Here is a 20978-nt window from a genome sequence, read left to right as displayed (position 1 = left end):
TGATGAATACATTTTTTGTCCTCCTGTTTGAGCTAACAAAGCCCACATGTTTCAGAATAGTAACAGTTAGATATCACAAAAAAAAATTAATACTACGCTATACCATTTAGCCATCAGGAAAATTCCATTGCCCTTCCAATTATACCATATTGAGAAAGCAGATAAAGGAGAATTATACTTGCATTTATGATTGTAAAAACTGTATTGAGATACAATGCTTCTGTTGTTTATATACAGCTTCTAAGAACTAACAAAAGCCTAACAGATTGCACATCTGATGTTAACAACCTAAACTGCCACTAACAACTTCAAGAGGTTGCTAACTAACACACCATGCAAAACAGTATGAGCAGCACGAGCATTGTTGCTGATTCAACATGCTAACACTATATATTAAAATCTCCCTTTAACATGAATTTCATTAAAAAAATGATCTTAAAATATTCGATAACTTTAATTTTTACCTAAGCCAATTATCTGTGTACTTCTACATTCGGCTCAATTGTTGTTCCATTTCATATCAAACTATAGTCTTTCTGCATGCTTGAGATTTCTCGACCAAAGCCATGGTATACTATATACCTTGATTTATGTAACCCAACAAAGATCTGTCTCCTTATTTCTAATGAAATGTTTTGATGCCTCTCTAATGTGCCATTCCTTACATAGAGAGTCCAACATTATTTCAAAAATATTACTTTTTCTCGTCAGAACTGCAAATTTGATCTAAACCATAGTTACATAAAGCGCTCAATAGCCCACGATCTACGTACTGTACGCGATCCAAAACGCGATACGAATGCGTTCCACCCCACGAATCTCGTTTCAGTTCATCCTTTCCAATTCGCGGTTCATTCGCGTACCGGAACGGTGAAATTAGTGTACCAAATACCCATAGCGAAAATAATGGAAGCATAAACCCCATGAAAGCAAACCAAAGAAAGAAGAAACCCACCACAACAAACCAAAGAAAACAAAAACCCTCACAGCAGAAGCAAAGAAAACAAAAGCCCATCACAACAAAAACAAAGAAACAAATATAGGGGTAAGGATTAAGAGAAGGGGCGGTAACGAAGACGGTGGAAGGGTCGATCTTGCCAGTCGACGGTAGAGTCGACATATTTTTTTGATAGGTAATTTGGTAAAGGAAAAGAAAGGAAGATGGACTGGCATTTTAAAGAAGGAAAAGAAAGGAAGATGAGGAAGCGTTGAAGTGTGAGAAGAAAAAAGTAAAGTTAATATTTCAGAAACCCAATTAAAGACCAACTCTTTTTACTGTTGTATTTTTACTGTTTAAGATATTTGTTTAATTATAAATTTAGTCCTTCAACTTTATAAATTTAGTCCTTTAACTTTGAAGTATTGAAGTTACTGAATGAAATCTATAGTATTGAAGTTACTCTAAGATATTTGAAGTCTTGAAGTTATAAAATTTGATGTAGAAAAATAGCAACCAAAGAAACTGGTACAACGTACCAATTTATATGGTACGTCATATCGGAGCGATCCGAAATGAGTTTACCCCCTCTCGTACCGAATTTTAGGGACCTAGCAAATTGCGATCCCGTTCCTGTACCGGAACGTACCGCGATCCATGTGACTATGATCTAAACTGTTTTCATTTCCAAGGGTGAGTCTAAGGTACATGCTATCAAGTGGGATAAATTTTTAAGTTGAAGTAGTAAAAAATATTATCAAATTTGTAAATTTTTTTAATATTTTCGGTTGGTAACAAGAAGTGTTTTGTTACTGGTTACCAAACTAAAATGTTATTCATACCAACTTAAAATTGGTAAATTTTACGTTGCAACCTAAAATGTTATAAATTAGTTCCAACTTAATATTAAGAGTATTTTAGGTTGCAACCTGAAATGTTACCAAATATATAATATTTTCGGTTTGCAACCTGAAGTTTTACCAAGCATATAACATCTCAGGTTTTAACCTAAATTCTTACATGAGTTTTTTTATCTTCTCAGGTTGAATATTTCATAACAAGTATCAAAACTTTAACTCAAACTTAAAATGTGATATATATTAGTAACATTTTAGGTTGAAAATGATAAGTATCGAACATCAGAGAATTGGTAACATTTTAGGTGTGTTTGGAAAGTATTGAAACTCAAAGAAAAGTTTCGATACTTGTCGTGAAATATACCAAACCTAAAATGGTATATGTTAGGTTATAATATTCTAAAGGAATGTGTCCAATTCAATTTCGAACTAACAAATGATACCATTATAACGCTTACCCTCTAAGTGTAACATCACTAATCGAACCTTGACATGTTCGAAAACACATTCAGCTTCAAAAAATTGTTCAAGATTATATCACCCGTTCCAAAATTCAGTGCCATCAAATCTAGGACATTTCAATTTATAACCACAGTTTTCCCATCGAATAAGAAAAAAATTACAGGGGTATTTCCCTTAACTGTCATCTATATATCCTAAATTAATTTTTTAAAAACCATGGGCTCTACAGTTGGAGTGCTAACTAAGGTAGTGTTTGTTTTTGCAGAGGTAAAAGGTCTGCAGTCTGCGGACCACATCTGCAAGCATCTGCAGCAAAAGAGGTGGACCAAAAGTCTGCAGTCTGCAAGAGGAAGACTGTTTGTTTTTTAATGTCTGCAGACTGTTAAAATAAACTGAAATATAAATAAACTGTTTTTTTAACTTAAAAGAGTTTTGCAATACTGAAATTTAAATAATTTTAGTTTTACAATATTGAAATTTAAATAATCCATACAATTACAATAATTCAATCCATATTTTGCATTAATTGCTCAGCAATTTCATCTCGTAGCTGAGTCATATATTCTCGATCCGCTGCAAAACCATGTCCTTCAGGCTCGTCTTCATCATCAGCAACACGCACATTGGTATTTTGAAACGTCACATTGGGTTGATCATATTCATTAAAGAACTCATCGCTCAAACCGTCTTTTCTTATAAAATTATGAATTGCGAAACATGAAATGGTAATGTTTCTTTGAGTAAGCAAAAGGAAATGGTGCCATCCTCTTTAATATCGGGAATCATGCTTTCAAGACACCAAAAGCACGCTCAATGACGTTTCGAAGCTTTGCATGTGCATGATTAAATTTTTCTTTATTAGTCAATGCACGCCTGTGACGAAAATCTCCAATCCAATACCTCACATTACGATATGGAGCCATAAATCCTCGAATGTGTGCATATGCGGCATCACAAAGATAATATTTGTCTATAAATATATAAATAATCATTTATTATTTAAACTAAGATGAAAATATTTAAAAAACTATAAACGTACCAGGTGGTGGAAACGGGAATGGTGCATCTGGATCTGCTAATGCTTCTGATAATATTCTAGCATCATGTGCTACCCCTTCCCAAACGACCACAATAAATGTAAAAATCATGTTGAAGTCACAAATTGCCAATACGTTTTGATAACAATCCCCTTTTCCCCTTACTCTATATAAATCTTGTTTATTAACAGGGACAATAGCATGTATCAGAGTTCCATCAAGTGCACCAACCGCTCCTTTAAAAACCCGTCGTAGTCTCTTATTATGTCCCGGAATGTTTGGATTCGGATTAAAAGAGGTTGGTATTATCATATCTTTTACAAAAAGCATCATTTTATCCAACACTTCATAAAAAAATTATGATTGTTTGCTTTGAGTGTTGAAATCTACGCTTGATAATCCGTATCGTTGATTATGACCGATCATCAAAAAACATAGCCATTTTTTCCTCAACCGATACGTTTACTATTTTAACTAGTAATTTACTCTAAAAAGTGTGCATAGTCGGACAAATGATTCACGAGACATGCGTAGTACTTCAACGCATGTCTAGGATTACCTTGCATAACTCTAACGTGTATTGATGTCCAGACATTGCAGAATCATTGTCTCGCATTCTTTTCGTACCTCTCTTCCAACAAAAGGAGAAAAGTACAAGAATTATGAGTAGTAATTTGTATCGTAATCCATAATGAACCTGTTAAAATGTCAACACTTGTTAATAAAATAAACAAGATAAATATAACTTTAATACAAACCATATAATATTTCTAACATAGACCACAAACCATATAATATTTTGAACATCGACAAACAATATAATATTTCTAACATAAACCACAAACCATATAATGTTTTGAACATCAAAAACCATATAATATTTCTAACATAGACCACAAACCATATAATATTTCTTACATAATCAAAAAGACCAAACAATGTTTCCCTACTTTAATAATCCTAAACTTGCAGCAGTCATCTTGATCCACCCCTTTAATACCTCAGGAATAGCCGGCAACGTCATCCATGCATCTCTCATAGGCATGGACAATCCAAAAATGTGAAAATCTGCTAAGAATAGAGGATCCATTAGGTCTAAGTTACAAAGCTTCAACTTCTCATAGCATTCAGCACTTGTTGGCCCATCCTTGTTTTTAACAATATGCTGTAAAGCTTTTTGCATATCAACTGCTATATCATCAAAAGTGACAACTGTCTTATCACTCGAGGATTTTGAGGTTTTAGCCCTTTTTTTAGGCATATCAAAAGTAGGGGACGACTCAGGAGGTGGATCAACTGATGCACTAAGAGGTGGATCAACTGAGGTATTGGGAGCTGGCTCAGAAGGAGGCTCATGGGAAGTGCCATCATCATCGTCAGAGTCAATAAAAGAGCTGTTTGTAAGCAACAATGGTTGAACATGATGACAAGAAGATGATCCAACCCTTGATGTTGTTTGGGTTGAGGTCCACTTGTAATTACCAGTGGCACTATTGCCATCAAATAGTACTGCACAAAGTTCTGGAAAAGGCAAATGGGCTGTCTTCAACAAAGCAGCCTTTGGATGTCCCTAAACCCAAAGTAATAAAAACTAGTATAAGAATACTTAAGAACTTCATACCTAAATGTTTGAAAATATATATAAAACATACCTTCCTAAATTCTTCCCATTCCTCGTTCGTTAAGGTGAAAGTGTTGGTTTGAGGGTTGTATAGGTTACCGGTTTTGTTTTTCAGATACACCCATCCTATGTATTTTGCTTTTAGATTGTCGTAGGCATTTTTCATTTGTTTTTGACTCAACTCCATACCAAACCTTTCCTTAAGAACTCTTCCTAATTTAATTTATGACTCCTTATGCAAACTCAATCCTTTCCTTCCAACATTGTTTATTTCTTCGATACAAGTTTCCAATAAGCATTTTAAATGCTCATTGGACCATTGTTTCTTCTCTCCCATGTCTATACACACAAATCAGCATACACAACAAATATATAACATCAAACAGCAAATTCATAACATACAAACAGCAAATACATAACATCAAATAGCAAATTCATAACATACAAACAGCAAATTTATCGAACTATTATTCATGTCTTGAGTAAATAAATGCATCAACCTACAGTAGAAATAAATAAAAGAATCTTATAAGGTTAAAAAGGTTTCTCACCAATATAAAAGATTCACTTAGTATGAGCTTTGTTTACAACATTGTATGAGACTAAACTATCAACTCAAGGTAGAAAAAGAAATGGAAAACTTTGCAGATGCCGATATGGGTACCTGCTAACTCGGGGCCGGAAGTCAATTGACTAGGTTGAGTATCTAGGTTGAGTATCGATCAGAAAATAAGAAGCTGTTCAATTGTTTCATTTAAGGAAACTATCTGAAATTTTCTGGGAAAAGGCGTTTTAAGACAAAGAAGAAGAGCTTGAACTGGTAAACTCTCTCTCTATGTATAATATTGTTCAATTGTTTCTTTGGATTTCTTGAATTTCCTTGAGATTACTTCAACTATTCAACATGTTGGCATGGTGTAAATTTCCCTGTTAAATGGTTATGGCAGTGAAATATTAATTAACAGTTTCTAGAAAACAATTTACTTGAACTGAGAGTAATCGTGACATTCTGATTCTCATAATTTGGTTTAAATCTCTGGGTTTTAACTCTAGTCCTGGTAACTCTATCTCACTCGGAAGAATACTACTAAGGATCACTTTGCTTGGCATTATTAACTGAAGTTATGCATCAGATTGTTTTGGTTAATCTTCTTTATGGGGATAAATTTCAGTAACAATGGTGACCAGAACAGTTGATCTTCGATCCGTACTGTCACAACAAATTCAACATACATACATATAAAAACAACAATACAATATATACATACATATATATATATATATATATATATATATAAATCAACAAAAATCGATGGTCTTGAGCAGCAAAAACAAACAGCAAAGAAGTACAAATTTGTTAATAGGAGTCTCAGGAGGGTCTCAAAGCAGCAAAAACAAACATCAACATACACAAATCAGCATACACAGCAAATCATACCTGTGGTAGATGGCCGGTGACGAGGGGGAACAGCGATCGACTCAAGAACACAAGTTCTGCAGCAAGGGGGAACAACGATAGAGGCATGTAGCGAGGGGGGAACAACGATCGAGTGGGAAACAAGGAAAGGAGAAGCGGTGCAGAGAAGGATTTTTTTAGGAGGATAACTCGTTGAGGTTTCACGGGTTTTTTTTAGGCTAGGTTTTTGTTTTTATGTTGAAATAAAAAACCGCAGACAATGGGTTGAATATTGGGAGTGAATAGCTGAACAAAATGGGTTGAATATTGGGAGTGAATAGCCATTGAAGCAGTCGATCTAGCATCCCTAATCTGGTTTTTGTTTATTTGAAGACATTGGAAGACCTTTGAAGACATTAGGCCACGTCTGCGCCACGCAGACCACACGCAGACGTTAGAAGAGCTTTTGTCTTCTAAAAAACAAACGGTCTGCGAAGTCCAATGTCTCTGCGTGGTCTGCACGGCGCAGACATAAGAGCTTTGCAGACCTTACACAGTAAAAATAAACACCACCTAAATTTAAAAGCTTTTCAAATATCAATTGAACTTCTTTAAGTTGATTTTGTAGCTCTGATTTAAAGGATACAAGTCTTTTCTCAATAGTACTAAATGGTGAAGAAGTGCTCAATGGTGATTTTGATTTATTTGAATCGATCCTCTACGATCATTCAAGATGCTAAAGGTCATATTACAATTTAATCATATCATGTTGTACTTTGATTGATTGATTGATTGATTGATTGATTGATTGATTGATTGATTGATTGATTGCATGTTTCTCGATCGTTAATCACGATGAAATTGGAGGCTTTGATATGTGTAATTAAAAAATCTAAAGAAAATCATATAGAAGTAGAAGATTAAAGAAGAGTTGAACAAGGTAGATGCAAAAATAAGAGGAATAACTGACTAAAAAACTTTCATTTTATTTCATTGATGAAGTAAAACTCTAAAGTCATAATAGGTTTTATTTTAATTACAAAACAATATTGTATCTGAACTACTCTAAATGACACACATAATTAAGACTCAAAATATCTACATAATAAATAAAATATTAAAACATAACAAGGAACTCCAAAATGAAGATGTTTTAATTAAAACTCTAAACCTAAACCATGTCATTATAAATAGAGAAAATAACTTCAGTGACCGAAAATAACTTATAATATACGATTTTAACCAACTTTTTTTAGATTTACGAAAATGACCAACAAATTCGCAACGTGAACTCCAATTTCGCAACTCAGTTTCCAAATCCGCAACGCGAATATGTAAATCGCATTACGATTTTCTGAATTCGCGTTGCGATTTTCAAATTCGTAACGCGAATCTATAAATCGCAACGCGAATCTATAAATCGCAACGCGAATCTGTAATTCGCAACACATAAGTCAAATTCGCAAAGCGCGTTTATTTTCGAATTCGAAACACAATATTAATTTTGCAACACAAATGTAAACAGTATAATCGTAAATCATAACCTAAAACCCTAAATCACAACTCAGTCTCATCTCCATCTCTCACTCTCTACAGCGACATCCGTCCCCATCTTCGACGAAATATGTCCCCATCTCCGGTGAAATCCGTCTATCTCCATCTCTCAGAGCCACCCTCACAACCATTCACGGTCAGAAATGGAAAATCAACCACTGAGGGTTAGTTTTTTTAATTATTTTTATTTTGAAATTTTTGTATTATTATTAGATTTTTCATATTTAAATTGATGATAAATTTACTGGGAATTTCAATAATAGATTAACCATTTCACTTAGATTGCTTAGTAAATTCATTCGATTGCTGCCAATACTGCTAAACTGTTTAGTCTTTAACCCTGTGAAATTAGTATTTGTCTTTGTTTTGTCTTTCGGTTGAAGTAATGCAATTCATTCAAGTTTCAATTTGTAGAAGACTATTTGAAACTTAAATTCGCAACACGAAAATGAAAATCGCAACACGATCTCCGGCGCAATTGAATTATTATTTATGATTGCAGGTGTTTATTCCTATTTTGGAACGTCGTCATTGGCTTCTCGTCGAGCTTCAGCTCCCATCCCTGAAGACAATGGTATATGACATCATGTTGAATTACAAACCATTGTCTGATTTGAGAGATATTATTTGTAAGGGATGGAGCGCTCATTTGGATAAATACTTGGATGTGATTTATTATTGGACTAATTCTGGAAACAAGAAGCCAAAGAAGTTCAAAGTTATAATGATCAGAGACGAGACCGCGCCACAATAAACGTAGGGAGCCAGAGGGGATTGTGGTCCTCTCGTATGCATGTACTTGGAACTTTTGATGACAGGAAGTAAACAGTTTCTACCTCCCACCGATAGAGATAGAGGAGCATTAGGCTTGTGGTTTCGGCATTTTATGACTAGAGTGATATATGCGAGACGATGCCTACCTGCATCCGCGTGCTGAAAGTGTGCATAAACAATTGGTAAGTTTGAGCAAGTGTTGTTAACATATATACTCTTTGTTGGTTTGAAAATATTTGGTTAAGTACCTAGAATTCAATAATTTGATTTTTGTTGGTTTTAGATGTGTAGAAAGTGTTGTTTGAGGAAATGTTTGGTTTCTGCAGGTTAATCCTGAAGCGAGCTACGTGAAATTGATGTATTTGTGCATAAACAATTGTCTGCGTGAAATTGATGTATTTGTAAAAGTTGATTTGTTTAATTGATGAGGAAATAAGTATTATTTTTTGCTTGTTTAATTGATTTGTAAAAGTTGATTTGTTTGTTTTAAATTTCAATCTGCATTATGTTGAAGGTAAAAAAGACCTGTTGAAGGTACACTTTCGCAACGCGAAAGTCAAATTCGCAACGTGAAAGTCAAATTTGCAACGCGAAAGTCAAATTTGTGTTGCGATTTTCGTGTTTCGAATTTGACTTTCGCGGCAATCGCAATGCGAATTTGACTTTCGCAATAATCGCAACAAAAAATCTGATAAGTGATAACAACTGAACATATCATAGCAATGTTCAAACTCAAGTTACTAATGAATGTCTAACTAAAATGTATGCATTCATACATAAAATACACATAATACAAAGTTTGCATTTAAAAATCACCTAAGTTAATAAGTCCCAAAAGGTGAAGCCGGTTGTGATTGGGATTTTGATTGCGATTTTTATTTCCTTTTGCTTGACACCATATGAGCTTTGGATTTTGATGAGGATCCATATTTTGGTAGAGGAAAAGATGATTGTGATGGAGCTGGTGATCCACAGGTCAAACTTGTATGACCACTTTCCTTGCACCAACTACATGTCGATATCCTCTTCTCTTCACCCTTAGACGTTATACGATCGTGATTATTTGGTCGGCCAGGTAGCCTGTTGTCTATGACTGGTGGCAAAACTGTTTGTAAGTCATCTGTATGTCCCACTCAGAAGGATGTGGAATAGGGTAGACAATATCGGCATAAGTCTGTCGATATACTTCTATAGTGTAGCAATCCATAGTGTATGCGCTTGAATCATCTTGGTTTAGATGAAGAGCAACTTTTATAACATGGCCACACGGATAACCAGATGTTTGCCATTTCATACAACTACACGTCTTTGCATTTAGATCGACAAGCCCATTTAAGTTATTATCCAATACTTCAAACAAAGTGTTTGAACATGGTTCAACTCTCCATGACGTTGACTTCACAACACATTTCGTTATCTTTTTTTCAGTCCATGGTGTAACACGACGTTCCAATGTTCCTGTAAATTTAAATAAATAATACTTAGTAAAATATATGATAAGTTACGAATTTAAAGAAATAATACTTGCATGGTTTCTTTTCTTGTAGTACCACTATTGAATAGAGGCTCGAAAAAACTCCATTAACATAGTAATGGTTAATTTCCGGGAATGACGACTTAGAGCGTTGATTGATTCTGCACTATTAGACGTCATGAAACCATATCTTGCTCCAAGTTGATGTACTCTTGACCATCTTTCAAACCCGACATCTTCTAGTGTTTGAGCACATTGAGGCAAAACATGTCTTAAACAATTTATATATATGCTTATTAAAATCCACTTCCCGATAAGCTTTTACAGCCTTCCAGTATGTCCATTTGTGATTTTTTATACCAGCAGACCTTGATTTTAGATTTTTGTACAAATTAACACCACAAAGTCCATGAAAAACATCTGGGAAACACCTTCTAAAAGCGTTGTCAATTGAGTTTGCCCTATCGGATATGATTGTCAGATTGCTAATAGGACCTATGCAATCCCTAAGATGCCCCATAAACCATGTCCATGAATCAGAGGTTTCGGATTTACCAACCCCGTAAGCTATTGGCAGTATCTCATTGTTAGCATCCATGGCTACTGCTAATAAGTTTACTCCAAGGTATCGACCTTTCAAATGTGCTCCGTCAACTATAATAATTGGGCGCATGTAAGTAATAAACGAACAAATCTACAAAATAATATACACAAGACATAATCATTTAAATGTGAAATGCATGTAACTAATAAAAATGTGTCATCAAAATTATATTGATTTACTAACCACAGCACCAATGGCGATAAACAATAACTCAAAGCGTCCATCTCTATCTGTTTTGATATGAGTTACCGACCCATGATTTTTCAGCTTTAAATTGTGACAATAAGCTGGTAGTTAGGCAAACGATGCTTCTGGAGACCCCCTCAACAATTCCAAGACATAACATTTGGCTCTCCAAGCTTGAGAATATCAGATACTAATCTTGAACCGAGCATTCATGTCAGTCATAATTTCATGTCCCCGATATACCCTGCCATTCAAAAACATTAACTCAGCCAGAAAACCACCCAACACCTTTTTGTTTGCCTGTCTATGGTGAGAAAAAACTTGGGTTATTGAACATGTATATTTATCAATAAAAGTCCTAACTTGAAACATTTCGTAATCTTTTATCCTCTTTGCAATCATACGCCACGTACAATTTTTTGTCAATCATACACTTTGTTTCGAAACGATCTTTGCTTGATTTGTTAACTTTTAGTTGATAGCCATCTTCCACACATTTAGTATACAAAGCTATCTTCAAGTCTTCATTTGTATCAAAACAATCATCTTTCTTGATACGAATAACTTTTGTGTAACAATCAACTACTATCTTTATCAACTCTTCTTCCAGTATCTGAAGTAATTCTGGCATATTCCAGTTATACTCCCGTGGTATTTTTTCTTTTTCTTTTCTTTGGGGTCTTCTTTTTCTTCATTTTCTTCTTCAGGGTTATATGAATTACATAATGGATGTTCAACATGTTCATTCATAGTCGTAACTTCCTCCTCATTATTATCAACAACATCTTCCTCGGCAACAGTTGTTCAATCATCAAAATTCGGGTATTGACCAATATCAAAATCATTACACGCATGGTCTGTTTATTCTTATGAAACATCATCAAAATCCGATTATTGACCAAGATCAAAGTCCAGGTATTGACCAATATCAAATTTCGAATACTGACTAGTACTCACAATTTTTTCTGTTAGCTCATAATCGTCTTACTGGTCAATATGAAAACCGGAATTTGGTGCTGAAAGTTGATTGTGATTTGGATTATGAAAATGTTGTGGGTTTTGAGATTGTGTTTGATATTGTGTTTGGTATTGGAAATGTGGTTAAAAAAAATTTCTTGGTGATGAAATTGTTGTGAAACCATTAAATTTTGAGGTTCATAACAACGTTGTACATTGTGAGCACCATAAACTGAGGTTGAAGAACTTAGTTGATTACTACCCGCTACTGACCCAACTTCACTACTTCTAGGTTCAACAACATACAATGTAACATCATCTTCTTGCAAAACACTAATGTAAGCAATGAATCGTTCAACATCTTCATTGTCGGTTAACAAATAAACTTTACCTTTTGTCTGATAAGATAACCTAAATCCACTTAGAGGCTCTAAATTCAATTTCTCTGCAACACGTAACATTAGAGTTTCATAAGTTAACTTTTTTAATGACAGTTTTAGTTGAAGATTCATGGGTAAAGGCATATATTGTAAAACACCATGAACATTCTCCTATGACCCTACAAAACACAAATCTATCCAAACATGATCAACATTAGATGATTTCATTCTACAAATTGTAAATTAATTTACTAAACAAACGAGCTATAAACTACATATCATCACTAACTTAGAGAAAAATATATCTTTATTAAGTTGATGGTTGATAATTTGGAAGATAAATCATTGAAAAAATTATATATAAATAAAATTATGTAAAAAAATAGATATGGGGAAGGATGTCGTTGGATATAGGAATGGATGTCGCTGGAAAGAGTGATAGATTGAGATGAAATGAGTTACGATTTAGGGATTTAGGTTATGAGTTGTTGCTGCTGCGTAGTTATATACCCAAAACATTTGTGTTGCGAAACTAAGACCTGTTGCGAAATTAAAATTCATGTTGCGAATTCGAAAATCGAGTTGCGAATTCAGAAATCGAGTTGCGAATTTGAAATTCAGTGTTACGAATTTGAAAATCGTAATGCGATTTACATATTCTCTTTCCGAATTTGGAAAGTGAGTTGCGAAATTAGAGTTCGCGTTGCGATTTTGTTAGTCATTTTCGCAAATCCAAAAAAAAATTGATTAAAATCGTATATTATAAGGTATTTTCGGTCACTGAAATTATTTTCTCTTATAAATATCAACATTTGACGTATATCAGAGGTCAAGGAAAAAGGGCCAAGAAGATGGTTATGCAACCAAAATTCGACTTGGATTTCGCTAAAACTTAATTAAATCATGAGTAGACCATAAGCAGTAAGAACCTCAACCAAGATCAGATACTGAAAACTATCAGTAGAAACTCTAGAAATTTTGGAGGAATGGACATTTTCATATGTTTATTTTTAGCTTGATTGATAAATAAGAACCGTTTGTTTTTCTATTAAAATAAATATCTAACTTTTCATTTATATCGCGCTTTTTATTGTCAATTTTAACCTTAGTCCTAATTGGGAACTAGGAAAAAATATTCATTTGCTAATGAATTTTGAGTGTGTTTTTCTTCCCCTTCTAAATGGTAATTCATTGTATCTTTTTTGTCCCAATTATTGAAGAATTACATAATTCACGTTTGTATGTTTAATTGATTGAAAGAAGAAGAAAATAGATTACACGTTTCATCTAACCTAACCTTACGTGATGTTAACTATTTAACCACTCATTAAACCTATATGATAACCATGTTTTAAAAGTTGCATTTATCATGTTTATCTGTTCATATTTTCACTTCTCATAATGTGTTCATATTATGTAATTATGTTCAAATTATTCTATTCTTTTATAATTTTTCACACGTTAATACTTTTTATTTTGTAGTCCATTTCATCCATGGATTAAATCAAGCATAAATATATGTATATTTAGATGATTGATCAAAATGCTCTCTTTCATATTCCATTAGGTCATAAGTTCCCTTAGGCCATGAATTCCTATGTATAAGTCACCTTTTTTTCTCCTCTTTAAATATGATTAAGATTAAATTTAAGATTTGTAAAAAAAAAAAAAAAACTGCTAACTATTCAAACGGCATGCAGAGCACCATCCAATCCTACAAGAAAATACTGTTAACATAAAATGGCAGCATCAGACATATGTCAATGGAGTAAAAAAATCCAAAGAATCGGTCGGTCCCAATGATAAATGAACTTTATTCTCTCTAAATACGAGTTTGAGTAGTTTTGTCTCCAGAAGTGCACGAGTTTATTCATATTTGAAACCAAACATAGATACTACCTGGTAATATTAGAAAATTAAAAAAAACATGGAGAAAAAAAAAGGGTAACAAAATTAGTTGATACATAAACTTTGTATATAATCACTGCATGGACCTCCCCATGATCTTTCCAAGGAAGCAATTAACATCCCATACAGTAGGATCAGAGAATACATAAAAGCAAGTTACAAGAAACGGCTGCTAATGGAACATACAAACAAGCAAAAAAAATCCCACAACCCCAAACGGAAGCCATTTGCACACAATTCACGTTTTTTTATAAAAGGTTGGGAGAAAAGAAAAACAAAATGCTTGGGGAAACAACATTTCAGGAGGGCAGTTAATAGGCGATTGGTTTTGCCAAAGGGGTTACCAGTACAGCAGTATTTCCGATTATTGGTTGGCGACTGGCTGCACTTTCTAGTCGCTCCCATGCTTCCTTCCGTTTCTCGGCTAATATGATTAGCTTTGCCTCTTCCTCCTTAAAGTGAGTATGGGAAGACATGAATAGTTGCTCATCCATCTCCATGAACATCTTCCTGACATTTATTGTTAAGTTGAGCACTGCATGGTTCCAATGGTTCTGGGTATTCTTTTCCAAGGCTGGAAGTAAGATGGGTAAAATCACATGCAAGTTATGTGCAATTAAGTTTACAATTTGATCATTATTCCATAAGAAAAGTGCCCTTTCAGCCACCTGAAACAAGCATGTTAATTAGAATAAAACTTATAACCCACTTTCCACAATTCAAATTAACTAGACAAATCAAGTGAAATTACTTAACAATGATTATAAAAGCCATACAAGGGAAGCCTCGACAAGTTCTTTTTTTAAAGAAAAAGGCACACTGATTACCACAGTTAAAGGCTGTTGAATACTAGAGCTGGAAGGAGTTCATGGCATGTAGTCATTTATTGCAAATGCGGGAATTTACTATTAGCCAATAATTCAGAGATATCAACTAGCTCAGTAACTTGATGAAAGCCAAGTTTGTGCATCAATTCTTTTAAGCCAAAGAAATAAACAACATATCAATAAGAAAAGTATGATAATCTAAAAAGCTTGGAGAAACGTACAAAAGAAATTGCAGTCAATGACCGAAAGTGAATAATTTTGGTCAGAGATGAAGCCATTGGCAAGCATATTGTCATTAAAGCCAAACAGATGGCAACAATCACCCATTATGATAGTATATACACAACTTCTTGTCAATTATTATTGGTTGGTTGCATCAGGTAGAGAAAGCTATTGCTATAAAAGAAAAAGAAATAGCTCATAGCTTGTTTATACAATGTCTACTAGCTGTTAAGTTGGACATCTATAAGAATGGCTGACTGGGCCTGGAATTAGCAGCATCAAACCATAAAATTCCTAACCTTTGTTATATAAACTCATTCTCATTAACATTAAAGTCAAAAACAGGGATGTCAACCCCAAGACCTACACATTATATAAGTTACCAAGTAAGGGCCTACCCTAGAGTTATTCAGAGTTATGTTCATCTCTGATCAAACATGAAATAAAAATGTTATAACTTGTAAGGCCAACAATTGAAAAAATTGATATGTGCCCAAGCATGACTAAATGCAACTAGAATTCACATGAATTAAACATCATAGGGAAAATTTCACAAGATTCAAAGAAAAGTCTAGTCATTGCTTTTCTTAACAAACTAATAGATATATCTTTTAATGTAATATAGTAGAAAGTTTAACAATGAAAAAGTGTGAAATGGAAGGTGTAGGGAATCATAAAAACTAGTCAAAAAAGGTCAATGCATCACCTGGAAATGGAAACTGTTAATGCAATAGCCTATCCGCCAGAACAATTGGACCATAACCTTTTGGAACTCCAACATGTTAATGCCTTCCAAAATCTCTTCCAACTCACCTAGAAACATCAACTCCTTCTGGCTGTTCGTTATGGGCCAGTACTTCAACAACCCCATTATCACGGTACTGCACAACTTTGGCTCCTTCTCAATGAACTGAGTAACACAATAAGACAACTGTTGAAAGTAAACCACCAAAGATTTTGGCTTGTGGAGAGGAATCAAAACCCTCCACAAGAAGATTTTATGTTCCTCCTTCAAAGGCAAAGCAAATCCACTGATTATACTGCCGAAAATCTCCAACAACTCAGCAATCCCGTTATGCCTCTCCGTCTCAAAAACAAACCGATAAAATATATTGCTTATAGCCTTCCGAATAAAGGGCCTATGAACCATGAACTTCCCATACACTCTATGTAGTATAGTCTTCAAACAGTCCCGTTCCCTTGGATCCTCCGAATCAAACAAGTCAAGCAATCTCAAAATAAAGGAATGATCTATATACTTTTTAGCAACTTTGGCATCAAGACACGAAGAAGTGATAAACTTGAGCAGCAAATCATACACAATTTGCAAATGTGGCCAAGCCGGATCAAACATCGGCTCATCATCATCATTTTCACCACCATTACTTAAAGTAGATCGATAATTAGGTGGGAAAACTCTAAACAAATTCACAGCACACATCCTACACATGGCTAAGATTGCAGGTTCGCTAAATCTGACCGACCCAGAAACAAAATCCAAAAGCTCAAGCAAAGTTTGTCTTTTAACATCTTTCTCGACCAAATTTTTAGTCGGGTCAGTGAAATCAAAAGTTACACAACAAAGGCTAACTTTACTCACAAAAAGATTCATCCTTTCCGAAGCAGGCACATCTTTGAATGGCAACAATGGCTCGATTCCAGCCACAACACTTGCCGGAAAAAACGGCTGACGATGTCCGTTTTGGAGCACAGGGACGACCAGAATTCGAACTCAAACTGTTGGACCGGTGAGGTTGTGGGGTGGACCCCGCTGTCGTGTATGAGTTCGAACGCGCAAGCTCAGGCGAATCCGATTTCCCCGATTTTCGTGGGAGTTTACTGAGGAATTGCCTTAGCATTGCAGATTTTTAGAGGATAAAAAATAAAAACAAAAAAGGAAATCTTAAAATGACGAGCGAAAGGAGTCATAAAACGAAAACAACCACATTGTCAAGAGACTAATTTGGTAAATTAATAACACGATATCGGAAAGGGAGGAAAAAAAAAGAAACCCTAACCCTAGATTTTGTTGACAGATCTGGGGGAGAAAGAAAAACGTTTAGATCAACACAAAGCAGAGATACGGGTTCCATAAGAGTGCTAAAAATGAGAGCATTTTTCAATCACATACATTTTCCCCCAAAATAGAAACACAGAGAAGAAATTTCACAACTATCAATTCCAAAATGAAACATTAAAAAAAAGTTAAAAAAAATGAGAAAAATGACAGATAATTTTAGATGATGGATCGGAATCTCATTATTCTGGAAAAAAAAAAGAGAGAAAGGATTGCAAAGTCATATAATGAACTTTCCCAAAGATTTCTGAAAAGAGTGAGAGAGTGGGAAACCCCTGTGTTTGGAGAGAGAGAAAAAGGGAAGAAAATGAGAAGAGGAATTAATGGTTTTTCTGAAATTTCTTTTATGTGGCAGTCTTGCAGATCTATATCTATATATATATATATATATATATATATATATTGACCATCCAGCTCAGTTGGTAGAGTACAAGGTTCTTAATCTTGATGTCGTGGGATCGAGTCTCACGGAGGACATTTCATAATTCGGAGGTCTTTTACGAAAGCTGCTCTCAACCTTGTGTTGGGGGGTAACCTACTATCTTACCTCCCCTTACCCCATACATATGAGAAAAAGGGACAACCATTTATATATATATATAGTTTTTTTCCTTTTCTTTCTATGAAAAATAGGTGAATTTTTTAAAAAATAACCTTGACAGATTAATATTATATGTCAAACATCCTTTCAACTTTTTTTATCGATCTAACACTCTTTGCAGTAAGACACGTCTCTTATAATGTGTTTTACGTTAATTTGACACCATGTGGGGTAAGGCGCGTCACCTGTAGTGCGCCTTATGCTGACTTGGATATACGTGGCTAAAGCACGACCCTTGAGGCGCGTCTTACGCCACGTAGCCTTACGCCACGTAGGGCTATAGCGCGGTACAGGGGTCGCGCCTTGTATAATTTATCCGAATTTCTCGGCTTTAAAGCATCTCTATCCGCTATAAATACCTATTCCCCCTAAAACTCTCTCACAAATTCCTCTCAACCTAGAAACTACTACAATAATCATCTTAACCAGTAAAAAAATCCGACAATCCTTTTATATTTTATTCAGAAGTTCGTTCGATCTTTTGTTATAAGGTAATTTTTATAATATTTTTTTATAATTATATATGATTATTTTAAAAAAATATTGTATTAATTGTTTTCAATTAATTTTTGTGGTTGTATAATTGGAAAGCGAGAGCGTACGTCGAAATATTTTTGCCGATAAGGTAATAATATAAAATTAAATCATTTAAATTATTTACGTTTATGTGTAAAATGATTTACGTTTATGTGTATAAAATTTATTGTGTTATATTTTCATGCATATATTATTTATTTAATTAGGTTTTTTTCAGTTGTTTTTTGCAGATATAATATTGTCGCACTTTCAAACTTTAATAATGGCGCGAATTTCAGTTATTGTTTATTTTGATGGAGAAATTCGAGAAGATGAAACCGGCGTTGTTTTCGTATTAAATGATTATGTTAAAATATCATTCAAGAGTTATGTTAAAATATTATTCAAGAGAAACTTGAGAGCTGATAAGGAGATTCAAGGAATTCATGTTGGAAGTAGTAGAGAATGTCTCGTTGCAGTACAGATTTCCAACATCATTGTTGTCATTAACTTATACAGCGTTCGAACTATCAAACAATGATGATGTTGAAATGATGGTTGATTCTCAAAGTAATTATTCAGACGCCGCTATTGAGATGAATGCAAAGTTTGTTCAAGTGCGTTTGCTCGGGGTCTGTCATTAAGCTCCCACTATGGGTTGGTTGAACAAGTTGATCAAGTTGATAGCCCGACTACAATAATGTGTAATGATTTTAATGTCATAATGGGAAATTTGCATCATGTTGTCGTTCAATCAACTTCAATGAGGAGACATTCATCAACAACTCCTTATGATCTGTACCGAGGTGGATCCATGAACAATTCGTATGGCAACATCGAGACCAGCTCTAGGGGAAGGCATTCATCTGCAAATTTCTTTGACCTTAATATGGAGATGTCATCGACGCAACAACCAGTTCAGTTTCCATTTGACACGATGACTTCAAGCTTCAGGGGGAGGCATTCGACTGCGAGCTTTTTCGATATCAATGTCGATATGCCTTCTAGTTCAAGGGGAAGGCGTGCAAGTAGTAGGTTCTTCGACCTAAATGTGGAGAGCATGGAGGAACCATTATCTCCACCAGAAGAACCGTTTCGTGAACCTGGTGCGGATGGTGTTGAGATTGGACTATTTATTCACCCAGAATCACCGCAACTCAACTCCGATGATGATGATGAAGTGGATGAAGTTCCCTCAAATGTGGCACAAACTGACCCTCCAGCACACATGTATGAAGCTGATCATAGTGCAATGTACGGGCCAGAATTTGCGGATATGCCTAATCTTGGTGACTATAGATTTTACTCATCAATAAATAATGGTGAGTTATCTTTAGGCATGGAGTTTTCAAGCAAAGAAGAAGCGATGATAGCTATAAAAAATTACAATATCCGTAATTTTGTTCAATCCAGAGTCGCCCGCTCCACGACAGAAAAATATGTATGCCATTATTCTCGACGCGAAAATGGATGCAATTGAATGGTTCGTGTATCGAAGAGGAAGAGGAAAAACAATAGATAGGAACTAATGGTATACAACGGTCCTCACACATGTTGTGCTGGAGGGATCAACCAAGATCATCCTAACTTGGACTCTGAAGTGATATGCCAAGTCATCATGCCCATGGTAAAAGCGAGCTCCCATATAGCTATTGTTGTTTTGATTTCAGCTATCCAATCGTAGTATGTGTATTCCGTCTCATACAAAAAAGCATGGAAGACAAAGCAACTGGCCATTAAAAAACTTCACGGCGAATGTGATGCATCTTACAACGAACTTCCAAGTTGGTTTAGGCTGGTGTGAAGGTTTAATCCTGGGACAATTGTGGACTTCAAAACCTCCCCTACATACCATAATGATCGAGTTCTTGGCGATCGATGCCAATTCTACCAGGTTTTTTAGACTTGCCCACAGTGCATTAATGCTGTCAAATACTGCAAGCCTGTGGTCCAGATCGATGGGACTTTCTTGTATGGAAAATACAAGCAAGTTTTACTATTGGCAGTTGTCCAAGATGGTAATCGCAACATTCTTCCAGTTGTGTTTGCTCTCGTTCAAGGAGAAGATACAGATTCTTGGTCTTTTTTCCTCCGAAACTTACGTTCACATGTTATCACGAGGGGAAAAATCTGTGTCATTTCAGATCATAGAGCTGAGATGAAAGCAACAATGGAGTTTTTGGGTCCATTCTGGCAGCCAACCTATGTCCAACATAGGTATTATATCCGACACATTGTTGCGAACTACCATGGAATGTTCAAGAAGAATGATAAGTTCCAATTACTTGTGCACACCACCCTTTTTGTTTTGATCGTTTTCATTTTTTAAGGAAACAAAGTTAGTAAGTTCTATATTTTTTTGATCATGTTACAAACTACTTCCTCAAACATTTGAATATATGCTTCAAGAATTGCGTGCGAAGAACGAGTAAGGATACGATTAAATCAGCCTCATCGATAAAGAAATATGGATAAACGCTGATTAAGAAAAACGATACAAGAAAATGAGATTGGACGTTGGCGTTATATGTGATTATAATAAAAGAGATAATAAGTGACAAACTTAAGAAAGTTATCGAACACAATTA

General features: G+C 34.8%; 1 pseudogene; it reads right to left on the bottom strand.

Moving 5' to 3' along the window:
• Window positions 1-14203: 14203 nt before the first annotated feature.
• LOC120150213 lies at window positions 14204-17576 on the bottom strand (annotated as a pseudogene).
• Window positions 17577-20978: the final 3402 nt, after the last annotated feature.

This window comes from Hibiscus syriacus, unplaced genomic scaffold, assembly GCF_006381635.1.
Source record: "Hibiscus syriacus cultivar Baekdansim isolate YM2019G1 unplaced genomic scaffold, ASM638163v2 tig00111022_pilon, whole genome shotgun sequence".
Classification (NCBI taxonomy): Eukaryota; Viridiplantae; Streptophyta; class Magnoliopsida; order Malvales; family Malvaceae; genus Hibiscus; species Hibiscus syriacus.
Note: the sequence above shows the minus strand (reverse complement) of the source record. Positions and strands in the feature narration are given on the sequence as shown.